This window comes from Sinocyclocheilus grahami, unplaced genomic scaffold (genome assembly GCF_001515645.1).
Source record: "Sinocyclocheilus grahami isolate Dianchi unplaced genomic scaffold, SAMN03320097.WGS_v1.1 scaffold1674.1, whole genome shotgun sequence".
Lineage (NCBI taxonomy): Eukaryota > Metazoa > Chordata > Actinopteri > Cypriniformes > Cyprinidae > Sinocyclocheilus > Sinocyclocheilus grahami.
This window is the reverse complement of record NW_015506853.1, coordinates 134,824-156,779: the sequence shown is the minus strand read 5'-3', so window position 1 is coordinate 156,779 and position 21,956 is coordinate 134,824. Positions and strand designations below refer to the sequence as shown.

The 21,956-nt window shown below is 35.9% G+C and overlaps 1 pseudogene; it reads right to left on the bottom strand.

Moving 5' to 3' along the window:
* Positions 1-21,956, bottom strand: part of LOC107571961 (G protein-coupled receptor kinase 5-like) — a 55,259-nt pseudogene that overhangs the window by 23,481 nt on the left and 9,822 nt on the right.

Sequence of the window (21,956 nt, the reverse complement as noted above, 5' to 3'; positions counted from 1 at the left end):
AAATGATTTCTGAAGAATCATGCGACAATGCTGAAAAATTATCTTTGCATCACAAGAATGAATTACATTTTGATATACATTTAAATAACTGCTTCCTATTTTAGTATTGTAAATATATTTCAAAACATTACTTGTTTAACTGTATTTCAGTAACATTCAAAATCTTAAGAACTATTGAACAGAATTGGTGTGTATTCTATCAATTAAAAAGTTTGAAAAATGTTGCTGGGGTGACTTAAGTTTTTTAATGAAATTGAAAAAGTTGGATAACAGTCACTCCTCTTCTGTTGCTCAAGGGATTGTGTGCAATATTAGACCAAACAGCATGCAAGGAAACATATTTTGCAACTCCACTGGGACAAGTATGGCATCCAGGCACCTCTGACATACTACTTTCAACAATGTAATTTGGGACGCGCCAATTCTCATCTCAGATGCTATTTCTCAGACTGTAAGCAAACTGGGATTAAGCCAATGGCAATGTAAACTCTGAGACAGCGAAAGCAGGGGGGCCGATAGCCGATATAAAGCCGATATAATTTGTTTTTAATTTTAATTAATATTTAAGAAATTTTAAATAATTTGACAATGGATTAAAAAATAAATGTGTAAAATAAACATACTTATACTTTAGATGACAAAGTATTTTTCACAAATAAATAAATATTTAATACAAATATAATTAAAAAGGAAGTAAACACTGTAACCAACAGGGCACTCAGTATTCTGGGAAGTTTGTGTGCATTGGGATTTGGGAATCATATTTTTTCAAATAAAGCCAGGGTAACACTCATTTTACATACAGCACAAAGAGAAAATGACATGAATATTTCATTGATCCTCACACAGTGAACACGCGATCAAGCTGGATAAAAATGCACACTTCACAAGATCTCACAGCTGGATTAGACTAAGTTCGCAAGGTTTGTGAAATTAAATGTTCATTAGTCATTCAAAGATTTGTTTAAATGATATTAATGCGTATTTGCTTAATGCTGACGGCAAACGAAAAAAGTATTATAATGTCTGCCTTTCTATTACTAATAATATAAAAGCAATCTTTATAATACGTTTTGTATACATTAATTCCTTTGTTTAACCGTTCTGATTTTTAAACAGACTTCTATCCGTATTAGACAGAACTGTTAACAACGACAGTAAACAAGAGAGAGAATGTGAGCGCTGCCGCTCTCTCAGCTCCGTCAAAATAAAAGTCCCGCCTCGAACACATCGCCAAACAGAAAAACTTATCAGCCAATGCCGATATTTAAAAATTGCCAAATATCAGCCGATATATCGGCCTTGGAGATATATCGGTCGACCACTAATTATGGAATACAAAAGAAGGTAATTTGTTCATACAATGAAAGCCAGTAGGGACCAACGCTGTTTTGAACACCACTGACTTTCATTATAGGGACAAAAACAGTTCTTCAAAACACCTTATGCAGAAGAAATAAGTCAAAGTTTTGGAGTGCTATGAAGGTGAGTAATACACAACAGTTTTCAACATTGATAATAATAAGAAATATTTATTGAGCATCAAATCATCATATTAAAATGATTTCTGAAGAATCATGCTGTCGCTATGATTGAAAATGATTGAAAATTACGTATGCTGAAAAATTATCTTTGCATCACAAGAATGAATTACATTTTGATATACATTTAAATAACTGCTTCCTATTTTAGTATTGTAAATATATTTCAAAACATTACTTGTTTAACTGTATTTCAGTAACATTCAAAATCTTAAGAACTATTGAACAGAATTGGTGTGTATTCTATAAATTAAAAAGTTTGAAAAATGTTGCTGGGGTGACTTAAGTTTTTTAATGAAATTGAAAAAGTTGGATAACAGTCACTCCTCTTCTGTTGCTCAAGGGATTGTGTGCAATATTAGACCAAACAGCATGCAAGGAAACATATTTTGCAACTCCACTGGGACAAGTATGGCATCCAGGCACCTCTGACATACTACTTTCAACAATGTAATTTGGGACGCGCCAATTCTCATCTCAGATGCTATTTCTCAGACTGTAAGCAAACTGGGATTAAGCCAATGGCAATGTAAACTCTGAGACAGCTAAACAATGGCGAACAGCAACTTGGCCAGAACAACAGCACAGCTGACAAGGAGCATGAAAATGACAGGAAGTGTATAAACAAGACACACAAAGTGTTGATACATTACCAATGGTTTTGCTCAACTCTGTGCACTGACTGATATGAGGGAAACGAAGGATCTCCCTCCATTTTTTACTTCTTCCTTTCCGTTTTCCTCCTCCACCTAGACAGAAAAAAAGACAAAAGTAGCCATTAAAACTATTTCCAGAAAATATCAAGACAAACAACATTTGTATGCTTAATAACATAGGAAAAATATTTATCAATAATTGAATATTGCACTTTCCACAAATCCCGAAGAAATAAAATACATGTAAAGGACAATACAATGCTGATTTTTGTTTAATGCCTTGCGAATGTTGTTTCATGCTGTCTTTAATTGCCAGGACACTTTATGTAAACGCTAATTAGCTTTGAACTCATGAAATCTCCTCATGACTTTGAACATGTGCAATGCAATAAAACATGTCAGCATCTGGTCTCTCAGGCTGAGAGTAAGTAAGCTATATTTAAAACGAGAGTGTCATTTCTGACGTCAGCGCAGGTCAAAAATATGCATTCCCTCCCAAGAGAAAAGCGGAGCTTTTACAGCAAACCGTGTCATGCTCTGCAATAACTGTTTATCTTATGAACAACATTTGTATGCTTAATAACATAGGAAAAATATTTATCAATAATTGAATATTGCACTTTCCACAAATCCCGAAGAAATAAAATACATGTAAAGGACAATACAATGCTGATTTTTGTTTAATGCCTTGCGAATGCTGTTTCATGCTGTCTTTAATTGCCAGGACACTTTATGTAAACGCTAATTAGCTTTGAACTCATGAAATCTCCTCGTGACTTTGAACATGTGCAATGCAATAAAACATGTCAGCATCTGGTCTCTCAGGCTGAGAGTAAGTAAGCTATATTTAAAACGAGAGTGTCATTTCTGACGTCAGCGCAGGTCAAAAATATGCATTCCCTCCCAAGAGAAAAGCAGAGCTTTTACAGCAAACCGTGTCATGCTCTGCAATAACTGTTTATCTTATGAAGCATTCAAACTTATACGGGCCAATAAAACAGAGCTGCTTCTGCTACACATTCATTAGTTACAAAAGTGCTCTTTATCGCTTCTTTTACTCTGGCAGATTTGAATTCAAGGAGAATAGAGTCTATGGTGTTCCCACTCTGGAATGGGAACATGGTGCATTTAGCCATTGACCATTCCAGCATTGTGAATAAAGCTGAATGTCTCCAAACACAAACAATCAGGGTAGTTAAAGCCCAAGACTGGTCCTTAAAGACATTCATCTCACGTACATGACAGGCCTCGCTAATTAGGAGCCACTGGCTCATGAGAGGCCACAAATAATACCCTTTCCCACCAAACGGCAAGACTGTTAAAGTGATGTTAGCACTAGCCAGATTCAGCCACCTTAAATAAATATATAGTTCAGTCAGGAAACTCTAGGTGGCGCATTCTGATGGGGTGTTAATGTAACTGATGACATTCAGAGAGTTAAATAAATAAATGTAGCTAATTTCTTTATATTATAGCCTATGACTTTCATCTTATTTAACTATAATCACTGTCGTGTCTTGCTCACTTTCCCATGAACAAACGCGCATAAATAAGTGGGACAGATGAAATGCAATAATAATAGTGGAGCCTCAGCATTGGATTTGCAGCGTTTGCTTTGCGTCTCTCCGTCAGATAACCTCACGTGCATGATGCGCCATTTACGGGGGCTTATTTAAAATGAAAACTCATTCTCTGCCAGCAGGAGGCGCTTTTAGAGTGATACAACTGGTAATGTATATCGAAATATCGGAAATGTGTTTAAAAATCATATCACCGTTATTGAAAAAAATTATATCGCGATACATATTGATATCGAATTATTGTCCAGCCCTAACACACACACATACATACATACATATATAAATAATTTAGATATCCTGAAATAAAATCTCATATCGTGGTCATAGATCAACCCCCCTCCGTTCTCATGGTATTGAACCATGAGAAATCTGGTCACCCTATTTTTACATATCTAAAAATTGAAAGTCAGAATTTGGGCCTGGGACAAAAGACAATAAAAACTACATAAAAGCCATGTGAAAAGTAGGGAATATAAATGCGGGCAAGGCAAAAAGTTTCCAAGCCAGTTTTAATATGACAATCCCATAACACACGCAAAAAAAGTTGGTTAAATTTGTTAGTTTTAATAGAAACCAATCCATGGGCTATAAATGCCAAGAAACGTCAATGTTTTTCATTTTAGAAACCTTCAGACTGCAGCAGAAACCAAAAACGCTGTTTTGAGGTCTATATTAGAAAAGGACAGAAAAGATTGCAGGCCATCTGCAACAAACGCAATGATCTGATCTTGTGAAATGCACCATTTGCCAAAAACCTGCTGCTTACATAATCCTCAATGCGTGTCTGTTACAGATTTAGGGGAATGTGACGGCAGGAGTAATGGTGACCATATTGCCACAGAAAAAAAAAACAGATGCCAATCAAAGCAGGGCGGAATGTTTGCTTTACATCATCCTGCCAGAGGTCCGTTCGAGTCAGAGCACGCATTACGCGCCGGCTCGAGTCAATGCATCAAACAACATAAAACACCTGGAAGAAAGTGGGTCAGAAAACGGAGATGTAATTAACCTCCTTCCTTTCAGTCTATCTCTGCCAACTAGAAGAGTCAGATCGACTGAGAAGGTCAGAAGGCTCGTCGCTCACTCACTCATCCGAGTAATATAAACAAGAATCGAACTTTCTGAGAATGACATTTAGAGAGCTTGATGGAGCTCTTGCCGATTATTACAGCTGGAAAAGCGAAGATAAAGCACCACCCTTATGACTGCAGCGGGATGGGGATCCGGTCTCATTGGTGAGGTTTAGGTGGATGCCAGGTGTATGCAGCTTTATGTAAATGTACTGTACATATATGCTCAACTAAAGACAACTCTAAACCTGAAGCCAACAGATGGCATCAGATTAAAGAAACTGTAGCAACCATGTACGTTTTTGGAAATTATTGGGAGCATGGGAGAAATCTCCAGTGTCTTCTATAGCTACTCTCTTACATGTCTCCCTATGGCAGAACAATTGACATTGATTTAATCATTTACGCACATTCAATCCTAGTATACATGTGTGTGTGTGTGTGTGTGTTATATACACAAGTTACATTAGCAACACAACTTCCAACCAATCTCCATTACCTTAAAAAAAATTATAATAAAATAAAAAAAAATATAAAAAATAACTTTATAGCTTTGCTTCCAACCACTTTTACTGTACCTTCTGATCACACTGCAAAAAAAGTGATTTTCTTCCTCAGTATTTCTGTCTTGTTTTCCAGTGCAAATGTCAAAAGATCCTTACATTAAGCTACATTTACATTAAGATACATTTAATTGAGAAGCAAAATGACAGAATAAGTTTTCTGTGAAACTGATCAAAATGAATAAAGAGAAAAATCAACTTAATTCAAATGCAAAAAGTAATTTTTACACACCATTGACATCATCAGAAAACAAGACTTAATTTCTTCATTTTGCATCTCATGTAAATGTATCTTGATTTAAGGATGTTTAAGTATTTGTACCAGAAAAATACTGAGGAAGATATTATTTTTGCAAGGCATGCAACTTGACTTTGAATCTTAGACTTTCTGCTCCAATTTAAAATTGTGAATTAATAGTTTAAGACCTGCAGAAACTCTGAATAACAAACTCAACAGTTGAATATTTCATCCTTATCATTAGTGATGACTACAGAACTACTCCTCAAAAGTCAACAGGTCTCACACACACACACACGCGCGCACACCTAGGCTGAAAACAGTGTTATGAAGGATCCCAGCATTTGGCATTTACGAGTGCTTGGCAAACTCACTGTGTTATCAAAGTGAGCGAGGATTCAGTCCAGGAATTCATGGCATGAAATACTGTGGGCCACGGCACGGTCAGGCGCATGTGTGTGCGTATCTTCATTTAGGAACAGCAAGCACCCTTTTCATATTGTGACTGACATGCCTTTATCAGTTTCCCAAAACCAGCTTAAGTCATACTTTACAACATTTCTGCTGAATAAGTGAAAAAGACTGTCCTGTAGGTCTCAAAGAATGACTCTATTATATTCAACAGAAGTTTAATATCTTAAAATGTGTCCCATGGTGGCTAGCCAGCAGGATTTGTGTGTTTCGAGAAGCTCCTGTGAATTGCCAAAAGTTGTACTAGGATATGCTGGATGTAAAACACATTCATAATGTTCAATAAAATCGGGAGAACAAAGAGGCGGGTCTTAACATGGACGTTCTGGACAGTGTTGGGATGAGCGATTGCCAAACACTCGTTTTTAAAAAATAAAACGTCTCTTATGTTCACCATATAAATTTTAATGTCTTTCACAAAGCTCAAATAGTTTTAGGTTGCTTTTAATTTTAATTTTGTGACTTCCGCACTATTATTGGTAACGTTTGATTGTCAATTAATTTCAACAGTTAAAAGAGCCATCACAGTCTGGACAGCATTTATAGAAAACCCTTGCTGTGCATCGGCTGATCAATACTAAAACACACAGCATATAAAAAAATTACAGGAAATAAATTTAGTGTCTCTTTGTGTCCTTACACACACACACACACGATAGTGTTACATGTCAGGGAATGGCTTGTTAAAAACAAGAGGCCGTATTATGTTGAAGAATTAGTAAGCCTGCTTAATTTGTTCCACAAGACTCTGACTACACCCTTTTGTTTTATGTCCGTTTTATGGATGTGACCTAATGTGCACGATATAAAAATATGCTTGACAGTCTATCGCGCATCTGTCAGAGACACGGCAGACACACACCCCGCATGACGGCAACATCTCGTCATTTACTGCAATGCTCTTTTTCTGTTGATGATTGTTTTACTTGGTGATTCAGAGGTTTAAGTCTTTAGAGAGTAAATTAGCTACAGTTAAATGCGGATTATATAACAATTCAAATAATGGGAAGCAGATTTGTTATAGGAACGACAACTGTAAAAAAACAATACAATAAATTTAAGAACCTGTTCAAGTAATTACGTTCACTTGTCTGTGAGTGTCAAATTAAGGATATGTTTATTGACTGCAGTCCACAAACTGAAGCACAACCCATTTTACACTGTAAAAAGCAATCACTGAATCTACTTAAGAAAAGCGAGTAAACATAACTGATTTTTACAAATTTGTTGAATTTATTTAATTACACTGTGTTATGTGAACTTTCAGGTGGATGCAATAGTTAAACTAAACAACTTTAGTAAACAGTACTTAAGAGCATCTAGTTTGTTGGATTATATCCCACTATGCGTGGAAGTTCTACTTGTTTATTGAGTGAAAAGAGAGCTCAACTGCTGAAAAACTTATTAAAATATGGAAGCTATGGAATATGAAAATTCTCCAATTCCATGTTTCCACATAGTATATGCTTATTCACATAGGTGTGCTTAATGAAAAATCATACTTTGCAGTTTTGTGAAACCCTGCACAGAATATGTAGATATTCATTATATGTTATGCTGAATGCTTCAACTTTAAGTTGAGTACAGCTTACTTGAGAAATTTAAGGCAATCTGTTTCCACACATTTGTCTAGTAATGTGAACAAAGCAGACTTGTTAAGAGAACTGTTTTGTTTGAGTTCTGTGCACTAAGCTTAACTTACATCTCTAAGTTTGCTGAACTTGTCAAATTGAGTTAGCAACACTCAAGTTTTCTGGTAACCTATACATATACACAAGTTTCCTATACAAAGTTACAGTAAGTTTTATTAACTCAAAAATGATAAACTAATTTGCTTGAGAAATTTGAGGCAATCAGTTTCCACAGGTTTCCCAAGTAAGTTCAACTAATGACTTTTTACAGTGTACACCACCTCAGTATGTAAAATCCAGGCTGCTGAAATTTCAGTGCAGTTTTAACTTCAAAATATTCACAGAATCTACTGCAGCTTTTATAGTTGAATTACTCTGTATACTTCACATAGTGCAAAACTGTCTCAAATTATGCTACCGAAAATGGATTGTGATCGATTATTAACCTTGATAGCCTTAAGTCTAAAATCGTACCAAAATCCATTTTGCTATGAAAAAGAATAGTTCATCCAAAAAGGAAAAACAAAACGGTCATGCTATTATAAACCCAGGGGGGAAAAAAGTAAATCATGTTAAACAGAATATGTTCACTCTAAAAAATGCTGGGTTGTTTCAACCCAACTTTGGGTCAAATATGGACTCAACAAAAAAAAAATTTAATTAACCCAAAAGTTGGGTTAGTCCAAATTTGACCCAACGTTGGGTTGAAACAACCCAGCATTTTTAGAGTTTTTTTTTATTTTTTTTATGGCTGACAGTATAATTAATATGAATTAATTTAATAAATAAATGAACCTATAATGAGAATGTCAGTTAGTCAGTAACTCAAGATTTTGCTAATAATTAAAAAAATATATTAGTCAAATTATTAAATAAAAAAAATCAAATATTATTATGTTTTATATCTAATAATAATAAATAATTTATTTATATAGCACTTTTCATACATGGAATGCAAAACATTAAGAACACAAAATCAATATAAAATAATCAAAACTCTAAATTGTTTAACAAGTATAAACAAATGAACAAATATAGAAGAATCAAAAGCAAAAAATATATATTTTTTAAAAGATATTATAAAAAATTATATACAAAATATAATGGACATTAAAAAAGGTTTTCAGAGGATGAAAAATGTTGAAAAATCTTATTCGAATAAACCAATCCTATCATTTTGGACATAATCATAAATAAAATAAAATATTTTTGTTTTATGCAATTATGTGCAAAATTTACTAAAATTAATGAACATGAGAGATGTAAAATATTGGCTAGAAATATAGACAGTTTCAGCAAAAAAAAAAATTTTTTTTAAAAAGACCTTGCACAGCGTATGTACAATTATATCACAAACACTAAGCAAATCATGACTGCTTGCGAAACTCAGAGTGAATTTAACACCTGCCAATGGCTGCCATCAGCCATCACTTTTTTCAAAAGCACAAAGCATGTAAAGGGTGTGATTGACTGCACTTTTATCATGACAGAGTCGGTTAGAAGAGCTGCTTGAGAATTATTAAGGTGTGATGTCTGACATGAGAGGGAAAAAAAAAAAAGAGACCAGCCACAACCCAGTTTCACTTTCGGAGAACAAAACGGCACTTTTATATTTACACGGTGGCTAAATATACGTGTGCGACTGTGTGAACTAAAAAGGAACCCGAGCATGCTTTGATTGACGAGAAATCTGCAGCACTGCCGTTTCCTTGTATGGTTATAGAGTCGATCTATGGGGGGAGGTTTTTCAATCATGTTTCGTAGGCCAACTCACGTGTGATTGCTACAACGGATATGGTGGAGGTTACCAAGCCAGACAGATAAAATGAATAAGACCTACATACTGGAGAAAAAAAGCAACCCAAAAATAAAATTTTTATTGTTTGTTGTTAATTGCTCATCTGTGTGATATTTTTAAAGAGAATTAGAGATGCACCGATTGCAATTTTTTTGGCCGATTCCGATTTTTTGTTAATGTGATCTGCCGATACCGATTTTCTTTCTAAGAACTATAATTGCCAGCATATACAAACAAAATCTACTTTTCTTCAACGCAAAGTTTTATTTTCATAAAAAAACACAAGTAAAAAGTCAGTAATAAAATAAGAACAAATAAAAAAATGGCAAACAACAGCACAAATAAATGCAATAGAATAAAGAGAGCTATGAAACTAAGTTTTTCAGGTGAAGTAACACATCCAGTGTTATTTTAGATTTGATTACTTTGATTTCTGTAGTTTTCATTGTAAAAATTAAATACAGATTAATGCTTACCATTAAAGTTATAAAACTTATTCAGTCAAGAGCAGAAAGTGATTTTCTTTGTCTTTTGTTCTTTGATTAATATGACAGACAGCAGCAGGAATACTGGACTGCGGTCCCTTTAAGAGTTTATCCACGGACCCAATATACTGCTACACAACATGCGTTCTCTTTCTCAACTATTTAACATTCCAAAACTGACTGTGTTTAACTGGATACTCGCCAAGATGGGCATTTTGACATAATTTTGTATGTATTTGAACGTTTTAGTGCAGTTAAACATGCACTCATTTTGGTATTTGTGGCTCACAAACTGTTTGAGACTGAGCGCGGATTGTGCGCTCCACTAATATAGATCAGTGGTGGTGCGTGCACATTTGGTAGAAGCGCGAAACCTGCGGGAATGACTATAATGCGCAATACAAGCACTATTTAACCGGAGCAAATGAGACGTGTGTGAGAGAGAAGGGGTCGTCGGGCAGAAGAGAGCGAGAATGCGCGGCTGGTGTTATTGCCTGTGCCGCTGGTAACAAAACGGATCGGCTCGAAATCAGAAAGAAGTGAGACTGACCGACCGATCGATCGGTGCATCTCTAAAGAGAATTATTTTTTAGTTTCATAAGAAAAAAATATGTGGATGACGTGGATGAATTTTTTTTAATTATTAATAAATCATTTGATGATCTATTTGTAAAAAGAATTTACATAAAATAACATTTAATATAATTATACTATGATATAATATTACTTAATTTATACAATATGTTGATAGCTGCATAATATTGCTAATGCACTTCTAGATGCATTTTAAATGTGCAGGAATATTGTAGGTCTTTATCTATGACAGATTCTTTTTTTTTTTTTAGCTGCAGAGCATGCTTTTGCTGACTGCATTCTCTCGCTTAATCGTTCATCCACACTGACTGTTCACCAGTAAACCACATCCTGAGGAAGGGAACAAATTACATGAAAAAACAGCAGGCCTGTATCAACCAGACAGACAAAAAACAACTGTAATTGCACTGTATTGTTGCGAACATGAGGTATATTTTTACATCAGGGCCGTTTTCTCTTAGAAGACAAGGGATGTCAAACCGAAGTAGGTGAGAGAAAAAAAATGACAGTACAGTACATAAAAGCAATAGGAGCTCAAATAAGTGTAAAACTACTTTTTCTTTCAACAGCATCTCTTCTGCCTACTTTGATCTCAGTGTGTTCTCACTGAGAGTCTGAAGAGAGGAGGCGGGGCCTCCGTGGTGCTGTGATTGGCCAATTACTCCTACAGTATGACAGTGCTCACCAATCATGTTTGCAAATGATCTGCAAATCGGCTTGAATGGGTGAAACTGGTGGAATAGTGATGGAAAGTCTGATTCTTTCAGGTTGTTCCTGCCAGTTCACCTTCAATGAACCAGGTTAATTTACATCATCATGCAACGATGAAAAGATCTGTGAGGTTGTTTGGTGAATGTTCAGCTCTGTTAAAATAAAGCTGACTTCCAAAACAAGCATTTACAGAGCATCCAATGACTTGGGATCATTAATCATCAAATATGTATTTCTTCTTAATAAAAGTAAAACAACAGTTAAAGGGATAGTTCACCCAAAAAAAAAAAATTAATTTGGCAATCAAACAGTTCCCGGTCCCCACTGACTTCCATAGTATTTTTTATTATGGAAGTCAGCAACTGAGGGTGAACTATGACTTTAATAGTGACAAATTAGTGTTTTTTAAAGCATTTAAAAAAAAAATTACAGTATCTGTTGCTTTTTGTCAGTGTATCAAACATCATAGTCTTATATCTAGCATCTCTGGTGCTTGCAGCAGAAGTCAAACAGGAAACACTGGCAATGTTCAGAAACACTATACCACAATAATAAACACTCTTTATGTCAGATCAACATCAGAAGCACGCATAAGCAAAGCGGTGCATGATTCGTTTGCATGCACGCACTGACAAAGACAGATACTTACTCATTAATAAAATGAAAGGTGATATGTATCACCAATAAGCTGCATGCAAACGCAGCAGTGAATGAAGAGAAAAAATACTGCTCTCGTAATTCCAACATGTCAGTTTCTGGAAAGCTTTTTGCATTTATGCCACAAAGTCAAATGGGCAACATGCAAACATCAGTTGCACGTAATCATGCAAAAGATGAGGGTTTTAATTTGCAGTGCTTGTTTGAATGGCATTCTTTCATTTGCCTCAATGACAACTCGGCTTAAAACTCATTAAAGCACCCAAATGCACACAGCATGTTTTTAAGCATAATAAAGTGTGATATTGTAGCGTAACAGACTAAGTGATTGCATTTTCAAGACTATTTCATGTTCACATGGTGGTAGGATATGACATAATGAGCACTTCTTTGCAGTGTGATTTTCATGATTTCTGTTACACAGTAACATTTTCTTCAATTAATATTATTTTCTAAAAATGTATAAATTAATATTTATAAATGAATAAGTAAATAAAAGTTAAGTATATGTATAGATAGAGAACTGATATTATTGTACACACACATACATCCATACTAACTAAGGGTGAACTATCCCTAAAATACATTTATAATATAAATGTATTTATAATGCATCTATATTATATTTAAAATAAAATTGGCACAAACTGGCATTACATCATTAATCAATTAAAACAATAAAACACATTTTTCATTCATTCATAATGATTTCATGCCTGTTTGTTTGTGGCAAAATTGTATTTTAAATATAATATAAATGCATTATAAATATAACAATTACATTACATATAATTAAAATATATACAAAAAAAAAGCTATACATAAAATCGTTTGAAAAGTAGCATATAGTAAACAAAATCAAATAGTATGACATGTAAATGTGCCCATTTTCAAAGAATCACCCATAAATATGTATCAAAGGTTATGACAGTGTTGAGATGCTCCATTCAGACATTTGTGCGCATTCACTTTCACTTTTAACAATGAAGCTAGTCATTGAGTTCACAGAGTCAGCAGACTTGGTTTGCGAAGCATAAACAGGCTTGTTCAAGACAAAAAAAAGTCCTAAGTGCATGCATTAAACCAGCCTTCTATCGAATAGAGAGGATCTTCCCAGAAGACAAAAGAATGTATTTTTTAATAGCCGTTTATATTCAAGATAATAGCATGCACGATAAAAAGAGATTGCTGTTTTACTTGGCTGTGTGTTTAAAAGAGTGTGGAGAACTTTTAAAATAATGTCAATCAATTAAAGAAGCCATTACGGTTAGAGGTAAAACACCACATTACTATATATACCACTGTTTCCTTGAGTGGTATTTTTTTTAAAGAAAACAAAACAAAAAAGCTAGTTTCTAGGTAGACCATTTTAAGGGGTGGGTTGTGACATGGGTAAGAAATTAACCACTATTATTCAGCAATGATGCATTCAATTGATCAAGTGACACTGAAGACTGGAGTACTGATGCTGAAAATTCAGCTCTGCATCACAGGAATAAATTACGTTATAACATATATTGAAATAGAAAAGTTATTTTAAAATGTACAAATATTTCACAATATTACTGTGTTTTTGATCAAATAAACGCAGCCTTTGTGGGCATAAGAAACTTCTTGGCTAGGAAAATAAATGCCCTTGAAAATCAATTCCAGGGCCAGATATTGTCTATCAAAAAGGGTTGTGACATGGGTAAGAAATTAACCACTATTATTCAGCAATGATGCATTCAATTGATCAAGTGACACTGAAGACTGGAGTACTGATGCTGAAAATTCAGCTCTGCATCACAGGAATAAATTACGTTATAACATATATTGAAATAGAAAAGTTATTTTAAAATGTACAAATATTTCACAATATTACTGTGTTTTTGATCAAATAAACGCAGCCTTTGTGGGCATAAGAAACTTCTTGGCTAGGAAAAAAAATGCCCTTGAAAATCAATTCCAGGGCCAGATATTGTCTATCAAAAAAAAAAAAACATTCCTGAACCTGGTTGGGACCATATATGGAAAATTATGGAAAATTTTCAAGTATGTGATAATAAACGGCGTGAAATTACGTTAAAGCCATGGCTTTATTAGGTTTCATGTCAGTCCAAGTCAACATAAGTGAGAACACACAACTGGTTTCCAAAAGACGTCCTACGTGTTAGAAACTAACAAACAAAACCTCGCACAGCCGGTGTTTATTTAACTGGGCTTTGCCACGGCCCAGACTACTAACGGTAACCAACACAGTCTGGCTACAGAAAATAAGTCACCCGACTACCTGTGTTAAGTGAAAACAAACCTGTGCTATACATAGTTGGTCTTCTAGTCCATGTGCTTATGTGTTTAAGGGCTTCTCCAAGGTGTGGCCCCTCAAACTACAACAGAAGCCTTTGTGCCACAGGATGTAAAAAAGTGCTGCCTTTTCCAAAGGTGAAGGCTAGGACTATTGGAGGAAGAGGCCTTTTGTTGAAATGTTCCAGAGCGATGCAGTCATTTGTCTTTTTATTATCGCTTTAAGGGCACTGGCTTCAAACAGCTTTTCAAAGAACTCAAGGAGTCATCACCAAGAGAAACTTAGCAATCAGGCCATGCTCACTTTGGCTCAACGCAACAGGGCTGGCTTTGTAAAAGAGTCATATAAAGTCTGGGCTGTTTAAAGGGACAGTTCGCCCCAAAATAAAAATGCTGTCATCATTTGCTCACCCTCGTGTTGTTGCAAATCTGTAGGAATTTCTTCACAAAAGCAGATTTTTGGAAAAATATCCTGGCCGCGTTGAGGTGAATGAGGAACTTTGAGCTCCAAAAGTGACAAAAAGCACCATAAAAGTGGTCTATACGAACTTCTGGAGTCATAACCATACAGCAAAATATACATTTATAGTAACATTATAGTTTAGGGACAGTTGTTTCATGATGCATGTTGGCTATTCCCAATTCAGAAGAGCGCACACACAGCCCATGTCTGTGAATGCTTCTCATACTCGCTCCTCTCTGCCCCATGCGGCGCGAATCTCGCATCACGGACGAGCCGTTCATGCTTGCCGCACTCACGCAGCCTGTTTGTAATGCTCATTTATACTCGCACCCGGCTCCACAAGTCTTCACGAGCACATCTGACAGTATGGACGAGGCTTGATGCTTGATACCTGTGCGCAAAAAATCTCGCGAATATGAACATGGTTTTGCGCAGCTAATCAGTGAACAACGGCTCTGTGTAGTTAATGCTGCGCAATGTGAACGCACGCAGGTGATGGAGATTTCCCGCTGATTACAGAACCGGCTTTACTGACAAGATGCGCGTTAAATATCGCATGCGATTTATCGTGCAGCCCTACTTGTATGGGTATAATCAAAGACTTTAGATATACAAAGATGGTGAATTGATATTACTGATATTACTTTTGAATGGGACAAAGTGCAACGCGCAATATGCCGGAATTGTCCTGTCTTCTAAATAAAAGAAGGGACAATAGCTGTATGAACAGATCAACATTGAAAATAAAGAATTTAATTAGCTAATTTTATGACAATGTTATGGGTCTTTTGCATCCTTTTTGTAATGCTTCACAAGTGGCCAGGATATTCTTTAAAAATTATCTTTTTTTTTTCTTCTGCAGATGACATACAGTAGTCATATGGGTTTGAAACAGCATGAAGACTAGCCAGTTATGACTGAATTTTCCTTTTTGAGTCAATGATAGTCAAACATGAAACAGGATGTTTGTGGTAATGATAAATGCAAGTGGTACATTGGTGGAAAGACTACACTTCTAACAGATTTACAAAGACATCAAATATTTGTCGATACCGATCTTTGATATGAACAGCATCAGATTACAGAACAACAGGAAGACAGCTATTTAATCCACAGGCCGCGTGTTATCAAATACTGTTTTTACTGAAAGATCAAGAACACTCAACATAAATAACTAAACAGCTTGGTCACAGAAATTCAACAAGACTTTCATTTGCACCGCTAAATCAAGCGTAACTATTGCTTATTGTATTTGCATTAAAGGGGTCATAGGATGCCCATTTTCCACAAGTTGATATGATTGTTTAGGGTCTTAATGAAAAGTTTGTAACATAGTTTAGTTAAAATTTCTCAATGGTAGTGTAAAAAAACCACCTTTTTTACCCTGTCAAAAACAGCTCTTTTCAGATCAAGCTGTTTTTGTAGCATTCTCCTTTAAATGTTAATGAGCTCTGCTGACCCCGACCCTCTCTTCTGAGCTGCTCTCAGAGAGACTATTTACTTTAGCTGCATTCATCGTGAAACTTGCTAATTAACACATCATTAGGAAAGGCGATTTGCAAAGATTCATTACAAAATATTATACTCACTTCTTCTGTAGATGAGGCTGGATCATGAATGATTTGTGCGAACATAGACGCATTTATGTAGATTGGGGGAGCATTCCCTTCAGAAACAAACGTAATACACTGCGAGTTCAGCGGCTCAGATGTCGGGAGTAAATGATGACTGCTATGTTCATTATTACATCCAACAACAAAACACCTCAAATCGCTTGTTAGAAGTCATTCTTGTCTGCATCTGCTCCGGCGGTGATGCCTGTCTGTGACGTCACACAGACAGGCATCTGAGATTGGCTGAGATCGGCTCGATTTGAGAAAGGGGTAAAGATTTTAGTAGATTACCAAAAAACCACTGGGTGGATTTTTATCATTATAGGGTGGTTGTGTACACACACTGCCAAAACACATTTCAGTTCAAACAACTTGTAAAAGTGCATGTTGTGAATTTTTTCTTTAATACTATTTACTATTATTAATACTTTTATTTTATATCTGGTAAGAGTTTGTATTATGTAAATATGCACTACGCAACTTGTAGTATGATACGTGTTTGGCATAAGTGATGCATTATTGGTTAGGTATACAGCATGCTCTTTAAAACATTTTCCTCCCTCCTTTGTCCTCCTCCTCCTCCCCCTCCTTCATCAACTCTAACAGCTGACGACTTTGCCACATTCTTCATTAATAAAATTTCAAACCTTAAAAATTAAAATTACAAACTTGCTAAAACACATCTGTTCCACCTTTATTTGACCCTCTAACTCCAACACTTTCTATTCTATTTTAATTCTACTTTATATTTTTTTTATTCTTTATTTTTTTTTAAAAACTAGATTTCTATTTTTTCTATTCTATCTACTTGTTTTTCTTTGTTTGTTTGTTTGTGTGTGTGTGTGTATAATATATATACCTTGCTACGTGTACTGTGTTAGGCTAACCGAGACTTGTCATTTGCACTTATATATTGTTGCTCTTTTGTTAGTTTTGACTGCTTTTATTGTCCTCATTTGTAAGTCGCTTTGGATAAAAGCGTCTGCTAAATGACTAAATGTAAATGTAAATGTACAGAGCGGACAAAATGTGACGCAGTTTCCACCTGTGCAGCATCGCTAAGTGCAGGGCAAAAGTTACTGACGACATAAGTTTATTCCATGACATTATGTTTGTAATACTGGATGTTTATACTGCTGAAATCTGTTTCTACATTAAGCCTGTGATGTTTTTGGTGGTTCGCGATCCTTATGATCATTAATTCATCACGTGAAACGCACGTGGAAGTGCCGCTAGCATCGCTGCTTATCTTGCTAATGTTTGTAATATCTAGTTTAAATATGTTTCTATGATCATTAATTCATCACGTGAAACGCACGTGGAAGTGCCGCTAGCATCGCTGCTTATCTTGCTAATGTTTTGTAATATCTACCGTACGATTCCGTACAATATATTTTACATTTGTTATACTTTCCTATCGTAATGAGGATGTTGTATACTGTATCTTAAGTTGTTTATATGCTCCTTTACATCCTGTTTACATCCAGTAATTATTAGTTCACCAATTACACGTTAAGAGAAAGTTGTTGATATTGTTTCACTTGAAATGTTTAGTTTCTTGCACAGACTGATTGATTCGCTTCATAAGACCCCAGTATATCGCCAGGAGCCACAGGGATTAATTTAGAGTTGCCTGCATATGCTTTTTTGACTAACAAGTGACTGTAGCCACTGACTTGCATTTTATGAACCATTGGGACCATGGTTTCAGCACTGTTTTATGGAAGAAGAAAAAAATCCCCTACATTCTGAATGGCTTGACCCTATAAAATGGCCCCTAACAGTTGCTCATCAGCTAGGCCAACCATTAACACAAAGCCAGATTTGTATTTTTGTCTGCATGTTACTTACATGTGCAAGGGAGAAAACAAAATATATGTACTTGTAGTGTACATGTGTGTGTGGGTGTGTGAGCATGTAAATCTGTCTATTTAATCTGTGAAGGACCAGTCCCACTGCACAGGAATCATTAAATACATCCTGAGACTTAAGCCAGGTGTTGCATCTCTCCTTGGCACTATAAATAGCGCCGGTATGGAATGTGAGAAAGCATGCTGGTCTGACTGCCATCATGGATGCTTTGTGCTACAATTACATAACACACAAGCATCTCACAGAAAGCACACTCAAAGTACGCCGCACAATGCCGTCACCCAGGCATCTCATAAAGTCCATGGGAAAAGAATAGACAGCGAAAGAGAAAAAGAGGAGGAGGAGGGGCCGGTAACCTCCCGATACCTGTCCCGACACGAAAGATCAGGGAGAGGCAGATTGCGTTTGATTATGTCTTCTACACCCCATTCTTTCTCTGACATACAGGTCATTCAGGTGAACATAAAGGCCTGTTGTAATCAGGGATGCTGGTTAAATGGTTGTATGGAATGCCATGCAGGAACCTGACCCATGGTTTCGTTATCGAACTTCAAAGCGGCGACGCAGAAACACGTTCGCAGCAGTTGTTTCGGACAGGGGGTCAAAGCGTCTTCGCTACTCTTCGCAGAGCCTCGGACTTCCTCGCCAGCTGTTCTTGATTTCCTCTACACCACCGCCTCTTCCCCCTCGAGCTCCTCATATAAACGTCCCATGGACGCCACCTGACTCTTCTGATGCGTTCAGGGGTTTCTGGCACGTCACTGCTGAACATTCGGAGTTTAGTGCAGCATTCATTATGACGTGAGCAAAAATGCAATTAGTTTTGTGCTGTCGGCTCTTTTTTTTTATTGAAACCAAAACAAAAGGGAAAATGAAAGAAACTCTGCAGAAGGCCTTGTAGTTTTCTCCTGAATTTGAACAGCTGTTATTCTGCCCCACGCAAGTCACGCACCTCATGGGCTATTAAATATTTAGGCGAATTTGTTTTGTGCTCTTAACTACCAATAAGAATGTTGTCCTATTTTGTGATCCACTCCACAAAATTCTTAGGATTTTTTCCCCCAAAGTCGGCATGGAAATGTCATGTGGGACTGCTTTAGAAGACCTCAGAATCTGCATTTTTCTGTAGTGAACACCAATGATGTTCCTTTGATTTATTAAGAATTTTAATATATAGGGGGGAAAGCGCGGTAAGTTGAGCCACTTTAAGCTAAGCTGTCCTTTATTCAAGCAGAAATGACATAAAGAGTATTAAAATGACTTCCATCATATTTAAGGACATCAGCTAGTAGCTGATATGAGAAGAAAACATCTACAGTATAAGGCCACAGAATGTCATAGTCTAGACAATGTCATAGACAATACAAAGTTCATTTTAAATAAAAATATGAACAATAGGAAAAATGCACTAATGCACAACCTACAAAGTCTTATTTTTATTATAAAAACCTGACATATGAAATAATTGCAATAGTTCACTGAACCTAGGGCTGCACAATTAATCGAATTTCTAATCGCGATTACAATTACAGATGCCACAATTACGTAATCGTTCAAAGCGGCAATTAATCATTCCAAGTCCACTTATATTATTCTGCACGCTTAAGATGCTTTTTTTTCCTACATGTTATCTTAAGGGTTTTTCCATTTTTAGTTTTAGTATAACACTATAATACCATTTATATTTTTACTTTTTTTAATCATTTAAAGAAGAAACCATTCCGATGTATAGTAGACATTTGAGACTTAATACTATAGAAAAGCACTAAACGTTTTTCAGTTAGAGTGTTTTCAGCTTGTTTATTTTCATATAAAAATATGGCATGCAGTTGCATCAAACAATGGTATAAACATCATTCAATGTAAATTGTGATAATCGTAATTAATAATCGCAATTACAATTTCAAGGGAATAATCGACAATTATGATTTTTGTCATAATCGTGCAGCCCTAACTGAACCTGAATTTTTTTTTTTTCTTGATTATCATATTTGATACATCATGCTTTTATATAGTATGAAATGATGAGAATGTGAAGCTCAAACTCCAGGAATGTATTTTTTGTATCATATTTGATAATCATATTTTAACATGATTTTTCTAAAATATGATGTATAATCAAATAAACCGAGATGTAGCTTCAGTCCAGTAAGCATTCATCTTAAAACATTATTAAGAATATAAAAGTAGATTGTGTGCAACAGGTTTTTCAGCAAAGTTTTGATCATGTTATTGATTAGAGGCCATAGAAATTTGCTTATCAAATATGATACACTAGGCTTTATAGGGTTAATATTTTCATAAACCAGCCCGGTAAAGTAAAAAATTAAGCTCCAAATAACTATTAGTTGAGCCACTGGCACAGCTTACCCCAAAGCATCTGACACACTTTACTTCACAGCTTCCAAAAAAACGTGTAAGTATTATTATTATTTTGCATTAATGCTTGTCATTTTTCTCATGTGCATCTTTCAGTCATGTGCAGCTCTACGTGACTAGGCTGTTCTAAATGTATACAGTAGGAAATATTTACAGTAAGCTAGATTAAGGGGAATTTTCTCTATATACTAGTTGGAGCTAAACTCTGCAGGACACCGGCCCTCCAGGACCGAGTTTGGACAGCCCTGTTCTAGTACTACCAGTCCTCTGGCATAAAATGACCGCATGGTGCACGACTAATGGAGTAAATCATAACGTTCCCACTTTTACCTCCATAAGTCAAATGGCAAAAATAAAAAAGCTGCTGATGAACACACACAGGGTGGATGCATGGTATTTTCTTTTACGGCCAGTCCCAATCGAGACTAAATATTTCACAGTTGGCTCTTCTCTCACACTCACATAAACACAGGCAGGCTCTCATGGAGCGTGAGTGGGCTGAAGGCGAGGTTCAGACTTCACGATGACGGACCTTCCCTTCCATTAGAGTCTCTCCACTCAGAGCTTTTAAAACTTTACTGCATTACGTCACACAAAAAAGCAAGAGACTGCATTTGAGGACGGGCAATAAAGCCTGTAAAACCTTGATGAAAGTGAAAGAAACCTCCCCTGCACTTCAGCAGGACAGAATGTGGTTAAAAGTTCAGCTGCTCCGACGCGAGCTTCATGTCAATGGCCTCAGTGACTCGGCAACCACTGAGCTGCTCTTCATGGTGGAACGTCAGCTACGAGCACCCATAACCTGTTGAGACATGCTTTGGTTTTATCAAACGTTGTTCGTTCTGGACTGTTGTGGTAATGTTTGATACCATCTAAATGGGTAACTGAAGAAAAAAAGGTCTAAATTCCCTGTGTAACACTTTTACAGGAAACATTATTTAGCTTTTCTGTACAAAATCAGGTAAATTCATTAACATTATAGATAACAGTTTGATATCAGATTATTTTCTCTTCAAGATGGCACTTCAGTCCAGTATTTCTAGGGCTGTCAAAATCCAACTCTGGCCAATAATTATCTAATCATCCAGCCATGTATTCTAAGAGTACCAGGACAGCTGAAGGTCACACTATCTTGACCTTTCCTTTTCCTTATAGTTCTAGCACCTCTTCACCACTTACAATATCAGTGAGCAGCTCTTAAAGAAACAGCTAACGCAAAAATAAAGATTCTATCTTTATTTACTCACATTGACATGGCTTATTCTACACAATGTAAGTTTGCAATAAAAATTGGCAATCAATATCCAAAATGCACCATTAAAAGACTGCGAAGCACTATAATATGACT